Below are 23,363 nucleotides of genomic sequence, written 5' to 3'. Positions count from 1 at the left end.
TTGAGAGTCACAAAGATGAATGGGATCTTGGAGATTATCAAATCCAACATCCCCCTCCCCTCCCTAAACACTCACACCTGGCATGCCATCCCACTCCACATTCAACCAGTCCACATCATTTTATCATAGAAAAAAACACCCAAAAGACAAAGGAGACTTATAGAAGGTCACACATGATATTTGTGACATTGCCTACCTTGGCATCTATGGGAGATATCCTGGATTGTGACTATATTCTGTGTTCTATCTAAAAGTGAAAGTTCAAATAATATACAGAAAGTCAAATCAATGATTTTGAAATGACAGAAGCCTATTGGTAAGGGGTGGGTCAGATGACAAACCTTGGTTAATGTTATCAAGTAGGTGGAGCTCTAGAACACTACCTGGGCATAGGAAATGTGAAAGATAGCTGCAGATGGACTCTGGACTGGAAGCAGTTCTGTTATAAAAACAAAAAAAAGGTGATATGGAGTCAAAAGCTATTGTGAAAGAGAAGGTGAGGCTCAAGATAAAGTACAGTGGTTGTACAATGCAGCATTAGGGACAGTCTCTGAAAAAACCTTAAACTGGTGGTCTCTGGTGCCTTGGGTTATTCTTCAGTCTATTCATTGTGGAGCTTTCCATCCTGTTTGTGCTGAATGATAAAGTGGCCTCTGGTTTGTGACTGGCTATAATTAACTGGAGCAGAAAGAATAAACAGCATAAAAAACAGATCATAGGATCACAGGAGAGTGGGGGGAGACGGGGAAGACACTCACTCATTGAAAAGGAGAGCTGGTCATCCAAAGCATTCATTTTCAAGAAAACAAACATGTATTAGGTGCTTTCCTAGGAAGGGCTTTGTTTTCAGCAATGGGAGACATAGGATAGGGGAAGAGACAGAGACAGAAACAGAGACAGAGACCTAAACAGAGGAAGAGCCATAGAAAGAAATAGACAGATAGATTCAGAGAATGAGAAAGAGAAAGAGAGAGAGAGAGAGAGAGAGAGACAGAGACAGAGACAAAGAGACAGAGAGAGAAAGAGAGAGAGAAACAGACAAAGAGAAACAGAAAGACAGAGACAGAGAATTATGGTTATAATATGATAAATGGATAGGGGAGGTCAAGCAATGAAATGAGACTGGAGAGAGAAATCTCTTTTAATCTTTGAAACCAGGAAAGGCATCTTAGAACCAGAAATGACTGAACTGGGTATTAGGAAGATAAGGAATAACAAATGAACATTTTCAAACTATAATAATGGAAACTATACTTTTACCGAGTCTCATCAAATGATGAAGTAATCAAGGACTTTACAAATCTTAAAGCACTTTATAAATGCTAGCTATTTGAAAGGTCAAGATATTGTAGTAAATGGATATAATGTTGAACCCAGAGTCAGGAAGTCCTGGAAAGCAATTTGGAAATATAATTTGGTTTAGGAAAATCACATCATATACCCTAACAAACTTGACACAGATATAAATGACTTAAAGAGCATATCATTAAAATATTTATCAGGTATCCTTCACAATAATTGGATAGAGAGGAGATAGAAATGAGAGAGAGAGAGAGAGAGAGAGAGAGAGAGAGAGAGAGAGAGAGAGAGAGAGAGACTAAGTCAGTTGGTCAGAGAGGATTATGCTAATCACCAAAGAAAAGATAAATAATCTTTATTACATGTAATTGAAATTTTGTTGTGTGAATAAAATGAAAATCACCAGGATTAAAAAAGAAGCTGTCAACTGGGAAGAATTTGCATCATGTTATCTCTTTTCTAAGGATATGATAGTCAATATGTATTGGGAACCAATAGAAGTATGAGAGACTAAGAACCATTTCCTAATGGATAATTGGTCAATGAATATGAGCAAAAGAATGGTAATGACTAAACACCACTAATATTTGCACCAGATCAAATTTCCCCTAATAAATTGGCAAAGATGACAAAAGTTAGGAATGTTCAATGTTTCAGCAGTTGGGAAGAGATAGTCACACTGAAGCACTGCTGGTGGATCTCCAAATTGGTCTAAGTATTCTGGAAAACAACTTGAAATAATGTTAAGAAAATGACTAAAATGTCTGTAGCTTTAACAGAGATTCCAGTGCTAGGGAAAAATATCATAAAGGCAAAGACAGGACTATAATATTCCAAGATATTTATAGCAGCATCCTGTAGGAGAAAAGAACTGGAAATAAAGAAGATGCCAATTGATCTGGCTAAAAAAATGCTACACATGAATATAATGGAATATTACTATTTTTAAAAATAGTATATAGGAAGTATACAGAGAAGCATAAGAAGACATATAGATTGATGCAAAGTGAATTACGGTGAACTGAAAAAAACTATAGATATAATGAATACAGTAATATAAAAGGAAACCAACAACAATAAACAATCCTTGTTTAATTTTATTGCTGTAAATTGGTGTAAGAGAATAGGTGTGATAATTATTTCTCAAAGTGGAAGGTGTTACATTTATTGGACAATTTGGTTAATTTGCTGGTTAATTTTGTTGTGTTGTTTTCTTTCTTTCTCTTATTGTTTGTTGCAGAGGATATCTTACTAGGCAGAAGAAAGATGAAGTAGGAAATTAAGGTGATGTAAAAATCAAAAAATAATTTTAAAAATTAATGGTACAATTTTATGATATGCCTTAGACATTAAAATATATATATATATATTCCCTTTTTTCATTTGTTGCTGTACTTATTGAAAAAATCTGTTCTATGGAATTCAGGTTAGTTTTACATCTCTTGGGGAAACTATCCTTCTTAAGTTGACTTTGCACATCAGGGCCACTAGGGGTACAGTGGATAAAGTTGTAGAGCTGGATTCTGGAATATGATACCAGTGTTCAACTAAGTACTTGAAGGTCTGCCATGTTGAAAATGGATTAATTTCTTTGCTATGTGAATTCAATAAGTGGACATTATTTAGAATTATATTTAGGGTTGATGTGAAGAAAAGCTCTCTACCAATTAGAGGTGTCCCAGAAGTGGGATGAGCTGCCTCAAGGACTGATTAAAGTCATTGAAGCCATCAAGCAGAGGCTGGATGGCAGTTTGTCAGACACACTAGAATTTGTATTTCTTTTTCAAGGACAGATTGTACCATATCACAAAATTACACAATATTAGAGTGAGCAGGACATTCAGAGATCACCGAGTGGATCTATGAGGAAAAAACCATTCTTACTACTGTATATACAATAGGCTTTTATTTAATGATCTCTTGCAATGATAACTCCACTTTTCTGTTAGGCAGCTCATTCCACTGATGGAAAGTTTGAATTGTTAGGAAGTTTTCTCTTGCATCAAGCTGAAATTTGCCTCTTTGTAGTATTCACTTCCTTTTTTCTAATACTATATGATAGGGTCAGTTGGAATAAGCCTAATCTCACTGAGGTCCTTCTAACTCTGGGATCCTATGATTCAAGAACAGTAATAGTAACAACTGATTAGGAACAATTATCTTAAAATTTCTTAAGTTATACATTAAAATTTTTATTCCTACTTTTTTGAATTCTCATAATATTCTAACTACATGGAATGAAAGTTTTCAAAATTAAATTATCAAGTGGAAGACATCAGAATCATTTGGGAACAAGACAAAGTATATATAATTCCCATCATCCTCTCTGCTATCAGAGGTGTCCTGACACTATCTTCAGTGAACCTACAGAAAACATAGTTTAGATACCAAAACTTCTATTACACTACAAAAATCAATCATATTAATCATCTGTGTAATAAGTGAAAGAAATCTAGTTCCCTGTAGTATAAGATGTTAAATGAGAGACCTGACTCTCATGGGCCCACTTTCTCTTCACTGCAGGTAATGAGTAAAGGTGATAAAGAATCAAGTCAGTGACAAAAAAGATCTTCAAAAACCACAAGACTGCAGGGATCAATCAGGTCAGGTTTCAGAGTACATTTGTGACTCATGTCAGTAGTAATCTCAGAGTACCATATCCTAGAGGAAAATATGAGACCCGTGATTCCTCAGGATATATCCCAAGACCTGTTCAGAGTCCTGGTTCTTTTTTCTGAGAAGGATGAAGGGAAGACAAGAGAGTAATCAAAAGAAACAGAGATTTAACATGGAGTTATAAGTCCTGTGGCAAATTCCCTGGGGGTGGAAAGGGTAGGGACATGAAGTATGTGTTGCTTAGAGGTCAAGACTAGGATATAATAACTGCTCCTATGCATTAATGATACAAATTGGAAACAGAAGTATGAATCCTGATCTTAGCAGTTTCCTTGAGGTAGTGGGAGAGAAGTGCAGTCTTCTCTTCCCTTTTGGGAAACTTCCCTAGAAAAGGAGCATGTCTACCATGAAGCACTTGGGGGCTGAAAGTATGGTGACATTGTGGAATAAATGGTGTGATGACCGCATTAGCACCCTGGATACCTTAGAATCAGCCAGAGTCAGGATAAGCAAAAGTCCTTAGTCTTTATTCTTGGTCTTTAGAAGTAGGATTGAATTGGATGGAAGCAGAATCTCCACAACCTTCCTTCTCCCTAATCTACCGCCAAAGTGACTCTGGCTAATCTTACTAAACCCCCTAGTCCCTCTTAGTGGCTGCTGGATATCTAGCTCTGACCAACAGTTAAAAAAAAAAAGGATGTGAGAGGATGATAACAATACAAGGAGTCTCAGAGGCAGTTGCATTCTCTGATTTCCCTCCTCTTCCTTCTTGCCTCTGATTTATTTCATTCCCAATTCACAAGCAACACTGATTTGCAATTCTTTCAAGTATGTTATGATTCACAACTGTGGGGGCTTTGGAGAATAGATCCTCCCCTAATGGTATAATCCCCTTTAACCCTTTACAAGCTTTCTAGGTTTTGCACTTAGTAGTCCTTAGCAGTCTACAAATGATGGTCCTCATTATAAATCCAACCAAGGACTTCATTGGTATCATTTGTTCCTCACCAGAAAAGCACATCATGCCCACTAAGGAGAATGTGGCCTTCATACAGTCTCTTGGCACAGGGAAAAGCATTCCATATTGGTCTTTGGGAATCTTATACTCAAGTAGGAGAAAGTTAGCTATAACTCCTCTTGTTGAAGAGAGGGGCCATCTTGGGTCTAGTCAGGGAGGAGGAGGGAGGTCTGGCTGAGCATAGCAAGAACAGGGGCCATGGCCACACATTTCAGGCTTTCTAACCACTAGCTCCCTCCCTGGTCTTTCTACTCTTTCTTCCATTTCTTGTCCCCATTACTCACCTACAAATGTCTCCCTCCTTTTTTTTCTTCTTTCTTTCCTTCCTTCCTACTTTGTTTTCTTCCTTTCTTCTTTGTTTCCTTTTATATTCCTTTCTTCCTTCCTTCTTCTTTCCTTCCTGCCCTTTCTCTTCCTCCTCTTCATTTCTTTCTCTTTCTCTTTTCATCTCATTCTACATCCCTCCCTTTCTTTCTCCCTTTCTTCTTTCCTTCCCTAATGCTTAGAACTATGTTTGGCACATATAAGCCACCAAATAAGTATTGAACCAAATCTTTCTCACTCGATACTTAGAAAGAATTTTTGGATGATATGTGCTGTTGTTAATATTTTTCATATGATAAACTGAGCCAGAGGTTAAAAGACTGGCCCAGGGTCACACATCAAGGAAGAGGCAGAAAATAAACTCAGCTCTTTCTGACTGCACTCACCACTCAGTGCCCACTGCACCTCTTAGCTCTTTCTGAATGGAGCTGTGCTAGGGTTCTCATTTTCTTAATGACACCTCACAAGGAGAGGTTTAAAGATAATGTTGGCATTAGTGATATTTTTCCTATTAATTTGTTAGTCATTAAAATCATGTATGTGTCAAATAAAATGCAGTAGTTTTCCACATCAGAATATATCAGCCACTTCACACATCAAAATAACAAGACAACATTTTGTTACCAAATTTATAATCCTTCTCCTACCATGCTTCCTTAATGTCATGACATATTCTATAGCACAGCCTGATTAGAATGATGGTTCCTCAATATATTTGGAAGCCTGAAGTAACCCTTGGTCTAACTGGTTTAGTGTGTCTGGTCTTTGACACCTCCTCTTTCCTCCCAATATCTCTCTCTCTATCTCTGTCTTTCTGTCTCCCTGTCTCTCTCACCTTCTGTGTGTGTTTCATGTATGCTGGGTCACAAAGACCGGGCAAAATGATGTTTGTTCTATACTCCTCTCTTGCTACTTTCTACCTTCTTCTTTGTTTCCTCCCCTTTCTCTCTCTCCCTCCCAATCTTTCCACTTTCTTTCTTTTCCCTTTTCTATTGAAACCTGAAAATTGGCATTGGAACCTCCTACAACAGTGAGAAAGAAATAGGAAAAGATTCTCTCAGCTCTACATAAGTAGAAGGTATCAGGTGCAGAAGAAGAATAAAGCAAATCTGAATCTTACCCAGAACACACCCTTCAAAGGGTGTTCTCCCAGACTACTTAGGACTAATTTTCCTGACTTCAGAGTTACAAACTCCTTTCCCACACTAGTCTAGCCCCATGAATTTGGTTACCCTTGAAACTCTGGTGCAACACATTGTTTATACTCTCTCAGAATAGAACCAAACCTTTTGTCTCCTTTGTCTCAGGGGACAGATCTGCCTACAAAGAAATGAACCTTTGCTACCAGGAGGCATGATTCAAAGTCTTGTCTTCCCATTTTTACATGATGTTTGAAAAGTTTGAGAGACAAAATTTTGGAGTATTTAATCACATTATTAATTAACTAATTAATTATAGTCATTTGGTTCTCTTATAAATCAAAAATTGACCATTTCAGTTTACAGATTTTTATATGCTCTTGGAGAAGTGGGTGTTCCCAATAGATGGCAATCCACTATGATTGGTTAACAATTAATGAGAACAATAAATATTATAATAAGAGGTGGTCCTATTGTAATGAGTGATGTCTATGTTTATGTCATTCTTAATCCAACATCACTCTAACCCCCTAAAACTGAGTACAACACTGTAGGTCTCCACAGCTGGGTGAGGTCTGAATAAGGTTGAGGAGAATATCAAATCCAATCTCATTATTAGCCCTTTATTTCAGGGGCTGATTTGATCTAGTATGAAGCAAGCCAATCCAGTTTAGACCAGGAAGACTTCTCCCTTCTCGACTCAAATCACTTTCTGAGAGGAATCTTGACCTTTATAATCTGCCTCCACCTGCTGCTGTCCAAGCTTTCTTGGTGTGGTGAGGTACCTGAATGTAAAGGCTAAAACTATGGTCCCTATCCTCTACTGCCCAGGGCTCTGGCCTCTGCCAGGTTCAGAGCTGCCAGGTGTCCTAGTTCTGCTGCAGCTACTGCCATCTCCTTCTGGGATCCTTCTGGTGTTTCTCCTGCCCCAGCTCCTTCTTCTCTTGCTTAGCATGCCAGCTGTTCTATTCCCTTCCAGTACTGCTGTTTTGGGAACCAGGAGACAATATACTTCAGCAAAAACATACTACAAGAATTGCACCAGACAAGCCCATGAAGGGCCCAACTTTAGCATTGTGGGCTTCAACTTGACAGTCCAGAGCATTGCTGCCTTCACTGTGGAGGAGTTGCCCATGACCAAGAAGAATAGTGGCAGCCACAGGGGGTGAGCACTACACTTGGTCAACTTCACATTCCTACTGCTCAACCAAGAAATCAACAATTGTGATGTATTCCAAGCAAGCATCAAGGGTGAAGCACTTTTTTTCTCATTGAAATGTGGTGAATTCCAAATTTGATGAGTTTCAAGGCAGATGAGCACTGAGATACTACTTTCTGTATACACACACATACACATACATATATGTGTGTGTATGTACACATATACCTATGTATATAAATACATAGGTATATATGTTTACTTTGTGCAAAAGTGTGTATTTGTATGTGTGTATATATATACTTATATATATGTATATATATAAGTATATATATATGTACCCTCAGACACCCTAAACTCCTTATTCGTCAGCTTAGTTATTTTCCATGACCACTTCTCTACTCTACCCCCATTGAAGTCACCCACAAAACAATCATACCTTGATCTTGCCACATCCACACATGTACAACTTCTGTGTTCGTGAGTTTTGAAATTTCCTTATCTGATAATAGTTTATTAATATTTTATTTCTCCATTACCTTGCAACCTCAAACCCTGTTCTTCATCTACATCGTGAACCCCAGTCTCTCAGCCCCTCAGTTTTTCCCCAGACAATTACCTCTCTACTAGTTGCACTCTCTTCCTTTCTCCATCTTGACCTCTTGATGAACTGGTCTACACTGATAGACTTGTCTACATAATCTTCTTCTCTTGAATCTGTTAGCTCCTCATCCTCTTATAAATCTTGCCCTCAAATACCACAGCCTTGGATCACTTCCACTCTTCAGTGCTTTGGGTGTTGTAAACAACTGCTGAATGAAGCTGAAGAAAATTATGAAACTGCTGACTAGATTCACTACACACATCACCTTGTTATTCCACTCTTTAAAGTGGCTCTTCCAATCTGTTTTATTCCTCTTTAAACCTCCACTGGCTCTATCTTTTTCCATTCACCTAACTAAGAAACTTGATTTATATTTTACGAAAAAATTTGAAATCATTCATGGATTCTTTTCTTTTCACTCCTCTCACATCACTCATATGCCTTCTGCTACCATCTCCATCCTTTTTCTTGCAAAGATAGATTTCTTTCCATATACAAGTAACCTCATTCTAATTCAGCCTAATGCTCCTTTCTATTATCCTTGTTCTCTCATTTATCTTTAAACTCTGTCTATTACTTATTTTTTAATGCCTTCAACATCCATACTCAAAAAATTCTCACTTAATTCATCCATCCTAACTATATCTTCTTTTCTTGAAAGGTTAAACTCCTGCTCTCCCTCCTTTCCCTCTGCTACCTGTCCCTTAGTCCACATAAAATACCATACCTTTACCTGCAGATGCTTTACAGAAAGAAATATAATTTTTTATGGGTGAAATATCCTAAGATATCTTGGAGTTTATGACCAGATTTCTTTCTTAAAAGACCATGCTTTAAACAAAAATAACTTTGACTCTCATTGATTGACCAACAATAATTCCAATCCAAGACTGGCTTGGTCATTGTTTGAGCCTTCTGATGGCTCAGAGGAAGTGTAAATAGCAGTTGTTTCTCTTATGGTCAGAAATTCTGAGGGTCTTCCCATCCCAGAGTGATTTTTTTGACTAGGTTAAATAGGCCTTTCTTTGCCTTATTTCTTACTTGGTTTTAAATTACTGAATAAGTGCTTCCTCATTCAAATTGAGACCTGAAAAAGACCTAAAAGAACAAAATTTTTCATTGCATCTCTAGTCATTCTGATCTATATCTTGCTATTGGTTTCAAATGACTCCAAAAGAGAGAGTGAGCCTGGTGACTTTGCACAGTCCTCCCTCACTTAAATCTAATTCATTTACAAGTCATGGTATCATATTCCTGATATCATGTTTCTCTTTTTTTTTTTCCATGTTTCAATCTATATTCAGATCTAATCAGTTCCTTCTCTGGGTATGGACAAAATTTTTCACCATATAATTGTGGAAATATGTAAAGAAAATTTACACACATTTAACATATATTGGATTACTTACTGTCTAAGGGAGGGGAAGGAAGGAGAGGGAAAAAATTGGGGATACAAGGTTTTGCAAGGTGAATGTTGAAAACATATATTTTGAAAATACAAAGCTTTAAAAAAGATTTTTCATCTTAAGTCCTTCAGAATAGTCATGGATCATTGTACTGTCAAGAATTGCAAAGAAATTTGCAGGTGATCATCCCAGAACAGTACTACTGCTTTGTATACAGTACATTTCACTTTGCTGGAGTTCATGGAGGACTTTTCAGATTTTTTCTTGAAGCATCTTGCTTATCAATCCCATAGAATAATGATATTCCATCATAATCACATACTGCAATTGATTCAGACATTCCTCAAGTAATGAGCAGCCCCTCAATTTCAATTTTTTTTGTCCTGGGAATTTTTGTTCCTTTAAAAAAATATATCAGGGGGTGGAGCCAAGGTGGGGAAGATTTTCTGTGACCGCCTCTGACCTTCTCTCAAACCAATAGTAGATTGAGCCTCTAAACTGGTTTTGAAGTAACAGAATCCACAAATATCTGGAGTGTAACACATTCCCAGAAGAAGATATTTTAAAAGAACTTCAGAACAGGTCTGTTTCAATGGGCAGGGGGACAGTTTGCCAAAGCCAGGTCACCACAAGGACTCTAGGGCAAGGAGCTAGAGCAGGGAGCCAGAGTGTGGCAACATGCACCAGGGAATCTTCTGTGAGGCCCTTAAGCTACTCTGTACTGTTTGCAAGCAGGTATTAGCAGATGTAAAACACCCCAAAGCCAATATAAAAGCAAATTGTGAGCCACTGAGCCTGCTCAAGAACTTGAAAACTGGTGGAGATTACCCAGCCCCAGAAGTCAGTCAAAAATACCTGCCCCAGGGCAAAATAAAGCAGCTGTCACTTCTTTGCCTTAAGAGCAGATCTCTACCCTTAAAAAAAAAACAAACAAAAAAGCAAAAATAACTCTGACTATAGACAACTTTTAGGGAGAGAAATTAGACCTCAAATCCTGAGGTTCCTAAACGCCAGTCAATTCCAGATGAAGTCCTATGATGTTGTCCCCATTTAACAAGGATTTCTTGTAGAATTAAAAAAAGGATCTTAAAAGAGAGAAGAAAAATGGGAGAAGGAATTGAGATCTTTGTGAGAGAGTATGGAAAGAGGGAAAAGGAAAAAAAAGAAATTGTTTGAAGAAAATTCTTTAAAAAAAGACTTGATAAAATGGGAAAAGCATATAATTTTTTTACAAAATATGAAAAAAAATTGCAGATGATATGATGGCATACTTAGAGAACTCCAGAGATTCTACTAAAAAGCTATTAGAAAAAATTCATAATTTTAGCAAAGTTGCAGGATACAAAATAAATCCCCATAAATCCTCAGAACTTTTATACATCACCAACAAAATCCAACAGCAAGACATACAAAGAGAAATTCCATTCAAAATAACTGTTGACAGCATAAAATATTTGGGAATCTATCTGCAAAAGAAAGTTGGGAATTATATGAGCAAAATCACAAAAAACTTTCCACACAAATAAAGTCAGAGTTAAATAATTGGAAAAAATATTAAGTGCTCTTGGATAGGTCAAGCAAATATAATAAAGATAACAAAACACCCTAAACTAATCTATTTATTTAGTGCTATACCAATCAGACTTCCAAGAAAATATTTTAATGATCTAGAAAAAATAACAACAAAATTCATATGGAAGAACAAAAAATCGAGAATATCAAGGGAAATAATGAAAAAAAAAATCAAATGAAGGTGGCCTAGCTGTACCTGATCTAAAACTATATTATAAAGCAGCAGTCACCAAAATGATTTGGTATTGACTAAGAAATACATTAGTTGATCAGTGGAATAGGTTAGGTTCACAAGCCAGAATAGTCAACTATAGCAATCTAGTGTTTGACAAACCCAAAGATCCTAACTTTTGGGATCAGAATTCATTATTTGACAAAAACTGCTGGAATAACTGGAAATTAGTATGGCAGAAATTAGGCATGGACCCATACTTAACACCATATACTAAGATAAAATCAAAATGGGTCCATGATTTAGGCATAAAGAACAAGATTATAAATAAATTAGAGGAACATAGGGTAGTTTATATCTCAGACTTGTGGAGGAGGAAGAAATGTGTGACCAAAGATGAACTAGAGACCATTATTGATCACAAAATAGAAAACTTTGATTACATCAAATTAAAAAGCTTCTGTACAAACAAAATTAATGCAAACAAGATTAGAAGGGAAGCAACAAACTGGGAAAACATCATCACAGTTAAAGGTTCTGATAAAGACCTCATTTCCAAACTATATATAGAATTGACTCTAATTTATAAGCAATCAAGCCATTCTCCAATTGATAAATGGTCAAAGGATATGAACAGACAATTCGCAGACAAATAAATTGAAACTATTTCTAGCCATATGAGTGTTCCAAATCACTATGGATCAGAGAAATGCAAATTAAGACAACTCTGAGATACCACTACACACCTGTAAGATTGGCTAAGATGACAGGAAAAAATAATGATGAATGATGGAGAGGTTGCGGGAAAACTGGGACACTGATGCATTGTTGGTGGAGCTGTGAACGAATCCAACCATCCTGGAGAGCAATCTGGAATTATGCCCAAAAAGTTTCAAACTGTGCATACCCTTTGATCCAGCAGTGCTACTACTGGGCTTATACCCCAAAGAGATACTAAAGAAGGGAAAGGGACATGTATGTGCCAAAATGTTTGTGGCAGCCCTGTTTGTAGTGGCTAGAAACTGGAAAATGAATGAATGCCCATCAATTGGAGAATGGTTGGGTAAATTGTGGTATATGAATGTTATGGAATATTATTGTTCTGTAAGAAATGACCAGCAGGATGAATAGAGAGAGGCTTGGAGAGATTTACATGAACTGATGCTAAGTGAAAGGAGCAGAACCAGGGGGTCATTATATACTTCAACAATGACACTGTATGAAGATGTATTCTGATGGAAGTGGATTTCTTTGACAAAGAGACCTAACTCAGTTTCAATTGATCAATGATGGACAGAAGCAGCTACACCTAAAGAAAGAACACTGGGAAATGAATGTAAACTGTTTGCATTTTTGTTTTTCTTCCTGGGTTATTTCTACCTTCTGAATCCAATTCTCCCTGTGCAAGAAGAGAACTGTTCAGTTCTGCACACATGTATTGTATCTAGGATATACTGTGACATATTTAGCATGTATAGGACTGCTTGCCATCTGAGGAAGGGGATGGAGAGAGAGAGGGGAAAAATTGGAATAGAAGTGAGTGCAAGGTATAATGTTGTAAAAAATTACCATGGCATGGGTTCTGTCAATAAAAAGTTATTTTAAAAATGTGAAAAAATACCAACTTGATGAAAAACAGAATTGTGAAATGGAAAAAAAAAAACTTCAGTTTTTCCCCAGGAAATCACTTCTCTACTAGCTATACTCTCTTCCATTCCCCATCTTGACCTCTTGATGAACTGGTCTGCATCAGTTTAAGTCTACACAGTCTTTTTCTTCTGAATCCTTTAGCACTTCATTCTCTTGTAAATCTTTCCATCATTTACCTCAGCCTTGGATCGCTTCCACTCTTCACTTGCTTGTGTGTTGTAAACAACTACTGAATGAAGCTGGAGAAAATTATGAAACTGTGCTGACTAGATTTACTACACACATCACCTCATTATTCCACCCTTCAAAGTGGCTCTTCGAATCCTCTTTATTCTTCTTAAAAAAAAATAAATAAAAAATAAACCTCTCTTGGCACTGCCTTTTCTCACACACCTAATTAAGAAATTTGAGTCATATTTTACCAAAAAAGTTTGAGATAATTCATGTACATCTCTCATGTATACTCCTCCTCTCACCTCACTCAGATGTCTTGTGCTATCATCTCTATCCTTTTCCTTGCAAAGACAGATTTCTCTCCATATACAAGTAATTTCATTTAAGTTCAGCATAATGCTCCTTTCTATTATCCCTATTCTCTCATTATTCTACAAACTCTGTGTACCAGCTACTTTTTTAATGCCTTAATCTCTCATCCTAAAAACACTCTCATTTGATCCATCCATCCTAGCTATATCTTCTTTTTTTTTTTTAAATGACTAAACTCCTTCGCTACCTCCTTTCTCTCCCTGCACCTTTCCCTCAGTCCACATCAAGTATCATAACTTTACCTGCAGGTGCTTTACAGAAAGTAATGTAAATTTTGATTGGTGAAACATCCTAAGCATCTTGGAGTTTATGGCCAGATTTCTTTCTTAAAAGTCCATGCTTTAAATCAAAATCATTCTCTCATTGATTGACTAACAATAGTTTCTAGTCCACGATTTGCTTGGTTATTGCTTGGGCCCTCTGATGGCTCAGAAGAAGTGCAAATAGCAATTGTTTCTGTTATAGTAGAAACTCTGATCGTCTTCCCATCCCAGAGTAATTTTTTTTTGACTAGGTAAAAGAGGCCATTCTTTGCCTCATCTAGTTTAAAATTACTGAATAGATGTTACCTCAGTCAAACTGAGACCTGAGAAAGACCAAAAAGCTAAGGTCTTTCATTGAATTTCCAGTCATCTGAACTATATCTTGCCACTGGACCCCAATGATTCCAGAAGAGAGAGTGAGGCTGATGACTTTGCACAGTCTACCATCACTTAAATCCAATTAATTTGCAAGTTATGGCATCACCTTCCTTATGTCATGGTCCTCTCCTTTTTTTCCCCAATGCTGATTCAGACCCAATTAGTCTTCTGGTTATGGATAAGACTATTCATCTTATAAATGTGGAAATATGTATGGAAATATTGCACATATTTAACATATATTGAATTACTTATTGTTTAATGGAGGGAAGAGAAGGGAGAGAAAAAAATTTGAACACAAGGCTTTGCAAGGGAGAATGCTGAAAACTATGCATATATTTTGAGAATGAAAGGCTTATAATTTTTTTTCATCATTAAGTCCTTCAGAGTAGTCATGGATCATTGTATTGCGGAGAATTGCAAAGTCATTTACAACTGATCATCCCAGAATACTGCTACATTGTATACAATACATTTCACTTTTCTTGAATTCACGGAGGACTTTCCAAGTTTTTTATCAAAGTATCCTGCTCATCATTTTCTACAGAACAATGATATTTTGTCATAATCACATACCACAATTTGTTCAGCCATTTCCCAATTGATGGGCATCCCTTCAATTTCCATTTTTTGGCCCTGAGAAGAAATCTCTCATAAATATTTTTATACATATAGATCGTTTTCCTTTTTAAAAGAAGAAAACTCACTTTTGGAATTCATGCCCAATAGTAATGTTGTTAGATCAAAGGATAGGCATGAATTTATAACCCTTTGGGCATAAATCAAATTGTATGATCATTTATCAATTGGGACATGACTCTTTTGTATAAATTTGACTCATTTCCCTCTATGTTTGAGAAATGAGGCCTTATCAGAGAAAGTTGCTTCAAAATTGTTTTTACAATTACTATCACTAGCTGAATTTTCCCCAATTTGTTCTATTCTCTCTATTCTTTCACTCTGTCCATCATCAAAAGTGTTTTGCTACTGAGCACTCCCTCCCCCATATGTCCTCCTTTTTATCACCCTCCCCCCTTCCCATATCCTTTTCCCCTCCTACTTTCCTGAAGGGTGAAATAGAAATCTATTTCTATACTCATATTGAGTGTGGATGTTATTTTTTCTAATGAGAGTAAGCTTCACTCACTCATCCTCTCCTTCCCCCTTTTCCCCTCCACAGTAAAAGCATTTCCTTTGACTCTTTTTAATGGAAGATAATTTATACCATTCCACTGCTTCCTTTTCCTTGCTCCTAGCACATTTCTCCCTCACCCTTTAATTTCATTTTTAAAGGGATATTACCCTTTCATACTGAATTCCCACATGTGCCATCTGTCCACATATATGTCTTCAACCAACCATACTAATGAAAAAGTTCTTATGAGTTACAAGTATCATCCCTATGCAAGAATGCAAACAGATAAGCCTTATTGCTATCCCTTTCCTGATTATCTCCTTATCCTTTTCTTGAATTCTATATTTGAAAATCAAATTTTCTATTCAGCTCTGGTCTTTTTTTATCATGAATACTTGAAAACCTTCTATTTCATTGAATTTCTACCTTTTTCCCTGAAGGATTATATTCCATTTTGCTGGGTAGATGATTCTTGCTTGTCCTATAATGTAAGGATCAAAGGAAGAGGAGGAATCATAGTACAGTGCAGTCTGAAAGTAAACAAAGGCTTTGAATATCTGAGATCCCAGAAGTGGGTCAGCTGTGAACTAGTAGGGACCGCCTTGTGAGTGGGATCTCTAGTCATATTGAAATCTGCTTCATTAAGGGAGGCAAAGATTGGAGGGGGTGGGGCTCAAAGTGGGAGGAGAGGTCAGAGTCACTTAGCTGCAGGATGAGGAGAGAGAGAGAGACTGGAGACTTCAGGCTCCAGAATCCAGGATACATCTTTGGCAAGGCATGTCGCAGCTTGCCTGCCTCCTTCACTTCTCCCCCTAAAGACCCAGGACTTTGATTTATCCTGACTCAGGCTGATCCTGAAGCCCTCCAGGGAGCTTGGCCATACTTTACAGTTTTCCTTGATAATTTCTTGAAAGATGATGTTGAAGCCCTTTTTTGATCATGACTTTCTAATACATCAGTAATTTTTAGATTATCTCTCCTGGTTCTATTTTCTAGATCAGTTGTTTTTCCAAGGAGATATTTCACATTTTGTTTTAATTTTTTTTTTGGTTTTGTTTTTATTGTATCTTGATTTCTCTTGAAGTCATTAGCTTCTGCCTTCTCAGTTCTAATTTTTAAGGAGCTATTTACCTTGGAGAGCTTTCCAATTTGGCCAATTTTGCTTTTGAAGACATTTTTCTCCTAATTAGATTTTTTTTTTCTGTTTTCTTTTGCACCACTCTCAATTCTTTTCATTATTTTTTCCATTTCTCTTTATTTTCAAAATCCCTTTTGATACATCCAAAGGTTCTGATAAAGGCCTCATTTCTAAAATATGTAAAAAATTGATTCAAATTAATAAAAATTCAAGCCATTCTCCAGTTGATAAATGGTCAAAGCTATGAACAGACAATTTTCAGATGAAGAAATTAAAACCATTTAGAATCATACAAAAATGCTCTAAATCATATTTATCAGAGAAATGTAAATTAAGACAACTCTGAGGTACGACTACATACCTATCAGATTAGCTAAGATGACAGGAAAAGATAATGATAAATGTTGGAAGGGGTGTGGGAAAACTGGGATACTCATAGATTGTTGATGGAGTTGTGAACTGATGCAACCATGCTGGAGAGCTACTATGCTCAAAGGTCTATCAGACTGAGCTTATCCTTTGATCTAGCACTATCTCTCCTGGGCCTGTATCCCAAAGACATCATAAAAAAGGAAAAAGGATCTATGTGTGCAAAAATGTTTGTAGCAGTCCTTTTTGTAGTGGCAAGAAACTGAAAAGTGAGTGGATGCCCATTAGTTAGAGAACGCATGAATAAGTTATGGTATATGAATGTTATGGAACGTTATTATTATATAAGAATTGATCAGTAAGATGATTTCAGAGAGCCCTGAAGATACTCACACGAACTGCTGCTAAGTGTGTAAAACCAGGAAGATGTTTTACATAACAAGAGCAAGATTATACGATCATCAATTCTGAAGGATGTGGCTCCTTGGTGATCCAGGCCAGTTCCAATAGTCCTGTGATGAAGAAAGCCATCTTCACCCAGAGAGAGAATTGTGGGGACTGAGTGTGGATCACAACCTAGTATTTTCATTTTTTTGTTGTTGTTGTTGTTTGCTTGTATTTTGTTTTCTTTCTCATTTTTTCCTTTTTGATCTGATTTTTCTTGTGCAGCATAATTGTGGAAATATATACAGAAGTGTAATGTCCAGGCTAGCTCTCTGGAAGACCTAGGTATTAACTTGAGTCCCTAGTCTTCAGATGGAGAAGTGAAGGAGGTGGGAGAGCCACCATGTGCCTGGTCAAAGATGGACTCTGGACTCTGGAGTCTTCTCTGACTGAGAACCCAGAGGCTGAGAGAGCTCTGTATCCCTCCTTCAGTCCTTAAAACCTTCAGTTATATTACCTCATTACACCACATTGAGCATGTGCCAGCCATCAAACATTACTGTGCAAGTGCTAACTATGGTAGCATTATATCATCATAGCACATTGCTATAATCATTCTGCTAGTGATATGTAAGTTCCTCTGATCACTGAAAGTATCCTTACTTCAAGTAGAACACAGGTGATCACACCCTCCCTGACTTCTCAGAAGGTGAGAATCACCAAAGGGAAATGGGGAGCCAAATCAGACATTATCATCAGGTTCCTTTTGGGCTGAAGGGTCTTATACCTTGCCCAAAATTCCTCCACTATCTGTGGCCCTCTACATAGAAGAATTGCACATGTTTAACATATATTGGATTACTTTCTGTCTAGGAAAGACAATGAGGGAAAAGAGGGAAAAAATGTGGATCACAAGGTTTTGTAAGGCTGAATGTTGAAAACTATCTGTGCATATATTTTGAAAATAAAGAGTTTTCATAAAAAAATGAAAAGAAAAGAACAAACTAAAAAAACCCAAGAAGATTATGAAAATATAGTCAACCAACTGGAAATGGAGATGCAGAATTTTAAATAAAGTGAATCTTTGAAAATTAGAATTGGGGTTCCAGCTAAGATGGCGGAAAGGACACATACATTTATCTAAGCTCTTCCTTGCCCTCAGACAACTGTTTTTTCATGATACGGCCTCGGAATTAGTGCTTGACTGAAAAAACCCGCAAATACATTACCAACAGAAGATATCCTCGAAATTCTCCAGAAAAGGTCTGTTTTTGCTCGTGGGCAAGGACAGTTAGACCAGGTGCAGACCCCAGGCAGGCAACAAGAGCATGGAAGGCAGCTAACGCTGAGAAGGCAGGAGGGGGCGCAGTGTAGTCTCACCCCTTGGAAAATTTGTGGGGAGAACTTTACCCAGTGTGAGCTTCTTTGTCCTGGCAGCAAGCCAGTAGTTCAACAGAGAAGCTATAAGCACAGGGGTAAAGACTTCAATCTCGAAACACTGGGGTCTCTTGGACCTGACTACACCCACCCAACACCCCAAGTGACTCAGCATGCTCTCAGAGTCTCAGAGAGTGGCTGCTGTGCAGGGAATGCAACCATTGCTGTTCTGCTGCTGCTTCATTATTATTTCCTGTAATCTGTAAAGGATGCTTAGTAATATCACACTACCAAAGAGGCAGACCGCATTTGCTTTTTTGGTTTATTTGTTTGTTTTCTTTGATTCTTTTTTGTCAAAATGAGTAAAAAATTAATGCACATTCTAATTATTGATAGTTCCTATATGGATAGAGAGAAGATTTCAAAAAAATTAATGCACTTTCTAACTATTGATAGCTTCTATATGGATAGAGAGAAGATTTCAAACCTCAAGGAGACTAAAAACAGATTGTCTCCAGATGAAACCCCAAAGGGGAGGATATTATCTGGTCCCCATGATACAAGACTCTCAGAAGAAATTGAAAAGGTTCTTACAAGAGAGCTAGGAGAAAAATGGGGAAAGGAAAGGGAAGCTTGGCAAGAAGGTCTGCATAAGTCATCCCATTCATTTAAAGATAGAGTGGATCAAGAAATCAAATCCCTACAAAACAGAATTAGTGAATTGGAAAAAGGAAATGGCTCTCTAAAAAATAAAATTGGCAAAATGGAAAAAAATTTCCATAGAACATAACAATTCATTTAAAAACTCAATTAGAATATTACAAAAAGAAATAAAAAAAGGAAATGAAGAAAATAATTCATTAAAAATCAGAACTGAACAAATGTAAATGAATGATTCGAGAACACATCAATAATCAGTCAAGTAAAACCAAAAAAAGGAAACAATGGAAAAGAATGTTAAATACCTACTTGGGAAAACAACAGCCTGGAAAATAGATCTAGGAGAGATCTAGGAGAAAATTATGATGAAAAAAAAGAGCCTAGACACTATTTTTCCAGAAATCATCAAAGAGAACTCCCAGATGTTATAGAAACAGAGGATGAAATAGACATTGAAAGAATTCATGGATCACCTACTGAAAGAGATCCCAAAATCAAAACTCCAAGAAATATTGTGGCTAAATTCCAGAACTATCAGAACAAGGAAAAAATAAAACGAGCAGCTAGGGGGAAAAACAATTCAAATATAGAAGAGCTACAATAAGGATTACTCAGGATCTAGCAGCTTCTACATTAAAGGATCAAAGGGCCTGGAATCTGATATTCTGAAAGGCAAAGGAACTTGGTATTCAGAGAAGAATAATTTACCCAGACAAAATGAGCCTTTTTTCCAGGGAAGAAGATGGATATTCAATGAAATAGGTGAATTTCATCTATTTCTGACAAAAAAATGAAACTAAACAAAAAGTTTGATCTCCAAATATAGGACTCAAGAAAAACATAAAAAGTAAAAAGAAATCTTGAGGATTATATTTCTGTTATGAATATACATAAAGAACACATATATAATTTGGTTTTACAGTTATAATATAAAAAAGAAACTAGAGGTGGAAAGGAAATTGTACCATAAAAAGGGTAAACTGGGGGTACTACATCTCACAAAGATGCAAAAGAAACCTATTATATCTGAGGGAAAGAAGGGAGTGAGATGAATATAGTGAATATCTTACTCTTATCAGAACTGACTTAAAGAGAAAAATATTAGACGTTCAATTTACAGAGAAACTTCTTCCACCTCATTGAAAAGTGGGAGGGGAAAAGTGAAAAGGGAAGGAGTAAGCTAAGCCGAAGTGAATATAAAAATTGTGAAGAAAAGGGGTAAGAAAAAGGGAGGAACTCTAAGGTGAGGGGAGGGATCCTAAAAAGGTAGGACTGTGAGAGGCAAGTGGTGCTCACAAGTTTAATACTGGGGAGGGGGCTAAGGGAGAAGGAAAGGAAAAAAAAGCATAAGCTGGGGTTAACAAGATGGCAAGAAATACAGAATTAGAAATTTTAACCATAAATGTGAATGGGGTAACACCCCCCCCCCCCATAAAGCAGAGGCAGACAGCAGACTGGATTAAAAACCAGAATCCTACAATATGTTGTTTATAGGAAACACACTTGAAGCAGGGAGATACATACAGAGTAAAGGTAAAAGGCTAGAGCACAATCTACGATGCTTCAGGGAAAGCCAAAAAAGCAAGGGTAGCCATCCTATCTCAGAACAAACAAAAGCAAAAATTAATCTAATTAAAAGAGATAACTAATTAAAAGATATGCTAAAGGGTAGCAATATCAACATTAAACATATGCACCAAGTGGTGTAGCATCTAAATTCTTAAAAGAGAAATTAAGAGATATGCAAGAAGAAATAGACAGCAAAACTAAAATAGTGGGAGATCTCAACCTTGTACTCTCAGAATTAGATAAATCAAACCACAAAATAAATAAGAAGGCAAAGAGGCAAAAAGAATATTAGAAAAATTAAGTATGATAGATCTTTGGGAAAAACTAAATTGAGACATAAAGGAGTACACTTTCTTCTTAGTACTTCATGGAACCTATACAAAAACTGACCATATATTAGGACATAAAAACCTCAGATTCAAATGCAGAAAGGCAGAAATAATAAATGCATCCTTTTCAGATCACAATGTAATAAAAATTACATTCAATAAAAAGCCACAGGAAAATAGACCAAAAAATAATTGGAAACTAAATAATCTTATCCTAAAGAGTGATTGGGTGAAACAGGAAATCATAGACATAATTAATAATTTCACCCAAGAAAATGACAATAATGAGACATCATACCAAAATGTGTGAATTGCATGCAAAGCAGTAATAAGGGGAAATTTTATATCTCTAGAGGTCTACTTGCATAAAATAGAGAAAGAGAAGGTTAATAAATTGGGCTTGCAACTAAAAAAGCTAGAAAAGGAACAAATTAAAAACCCCCAGTCATACACTAAATTTGAAATTCTAAAAATAAGAGGAGAGATTAATAAAATTGAAAGTAAAAAAAAACTATTGAATTGATAAATAAAACTAATAATTGATTTTATGAAAAAACCCAACAAAATAGATAAACCCTTAGTAAATTTGATTTAAAAAAGGAAAGAGAAAAATCAAATTGTTAGTCTTAAAAATGAAAAGGGAGAACTCACCACTAATGAAAAGGAATTTAGAGCAATAATTAGGTGATATTTTACCCAACTTTATAAAAATAAATTCGATTATTTAAATGAAATAGAAGAATACCTTCAAAAATATGTTACCCGGATTAACAGAGGAAGAAGTAAATTGGTTAAACATTCCTAAAACTAATTGAAAAATTAGGGATTGAAGGAGTCCAACCAAATTCCTTTTATGACACCAACATGGTACTGATACCTAAACCTGGTAGGTTGAAAACAGAGAAAGAAAATTATAGACCAATCTCCCTAATGAATATTGATGCTAAAATCTTAAATAAAATATTAGCAAAAAGATTGAAGAAAATCATTCCCAGGATAATACACTATGACCAAGTAGGATTTATACCAGGAATGCAGGGCTGGTTCAACATTAAGAAAACTATTTACATAATTGACTATATCAATAACCAAATTAGTAAAAACCATATGATCATCTCAATAGATGCAGAAAAAGTATTTGATAAAACCCAACATCCATTCCTAATAAAAACACTTGAGAGGATAGGAATAAATGGACTTTTCCTTAAAATAGTGAGGAACATCTATTTAAAACCATCAGTAAGCATCATATGTGATTGGGTTTAACTGGAACCATTCCCAATAAAATCAGAAGTGAAACAAGGTTGCCCACTATCACCATTACTCTTCAATATTGTATTAGAAATGCTAGCTTTGGCAATAAGAGTTGAGAAAGAGATTACAGGAATTAGAGTAGATAATAGGGAAACCAAATTATCACTCTTTGCAAAAGACATGATGGTATACTTAGAGAACCCCAGAGATTCTACTAAAAAAGCTGTTAGAAATAATCCACAACTTTAGCAAAGTTACAGGATACAAAATAAATACACATAAATCCTCAACATTTTTATACATCACCAACAAAATTCAACAGCATGAGATACAAAGAGAAATTCCATTTAAAATAACTGTTGGTAGCATAAAATATTTGGAAATCTATCTGCCAAGGGAAAGTCAGGAATTATATGAGCAAAACTGCAAAACACTTTCCACACAAATAGAGTTAGATTTAAGTTTGTGCTCTTGGATAGGTCAAGCGAATATAATAAGGATGACAATACTATGTAAATTAATATATTTATTTAGTGCTATACCATCAGACTCCCAAGAAATTATTTTAATGACTTAGAAAAAAATAAAAATAAAATTCATATGGAAGAACAAAAGGTCAAGAATTTCAAGGAACTAATGAAAAAAAATCAAATGAAGGAGGTGTAGCTATACCTGATCTAAAATTATATTATAAAGCAGTGGTCACCAAAAACATTTTGTATTGGCTAAGAAATAGACTAGTTAATCAGTGGAATAGGTTAGTTCACAGGACAAAATAGTCAATAACTATAGCAATCGTGTTTGACCAACCCAAAGATCACAACTTTTGGGATAAGAATTCACCATTTGACAAAAACTGCTGGGAAAACTGGAAACTAGTATGGCAGAAAGTAGGCATAGACCCACACTTAACAGCATACACCAAGATAAGATCAAAATAGGCTCATGATGTAAGCATAAAGAATGAAATTATTAATAAATTAGAGGAACATAGGATAGTTT

At 36.1% G+C, this 23,363-nt stretch overlaps 1 pseudogene; it reads left to right on the top strand.

Annotated features, from left to right (window-relative positions):
- The first annotated feature begins 10,243 nt into the window (after window positions 1-10,243).
- Window positions 10,244-23,363, top strand: part of LOC105749695 — a 51,705-nt pseudogene continuing 38,585 nt past the window's right edge.

The sequence above is a fragment of the Sarcophilus harrisii genome, chromosome 1 (assembly GCF_902635505.1).
Source record: "Sarcophilus harrisii chromosome 1, mSarHar1.11, whole genome shotgun sequence".
Lineage (NCBI taxonomy): Eukaryota > Metazoa > Chordata > Mammalia > Dasyuromorphia > Dasyuridae > Sarcophilus > Sarcophilus harrisii.
Note: the sequence above shows the minus strand (reverse complement) of the source record. Positions and strands in the feature narration are given on the sequence as shown.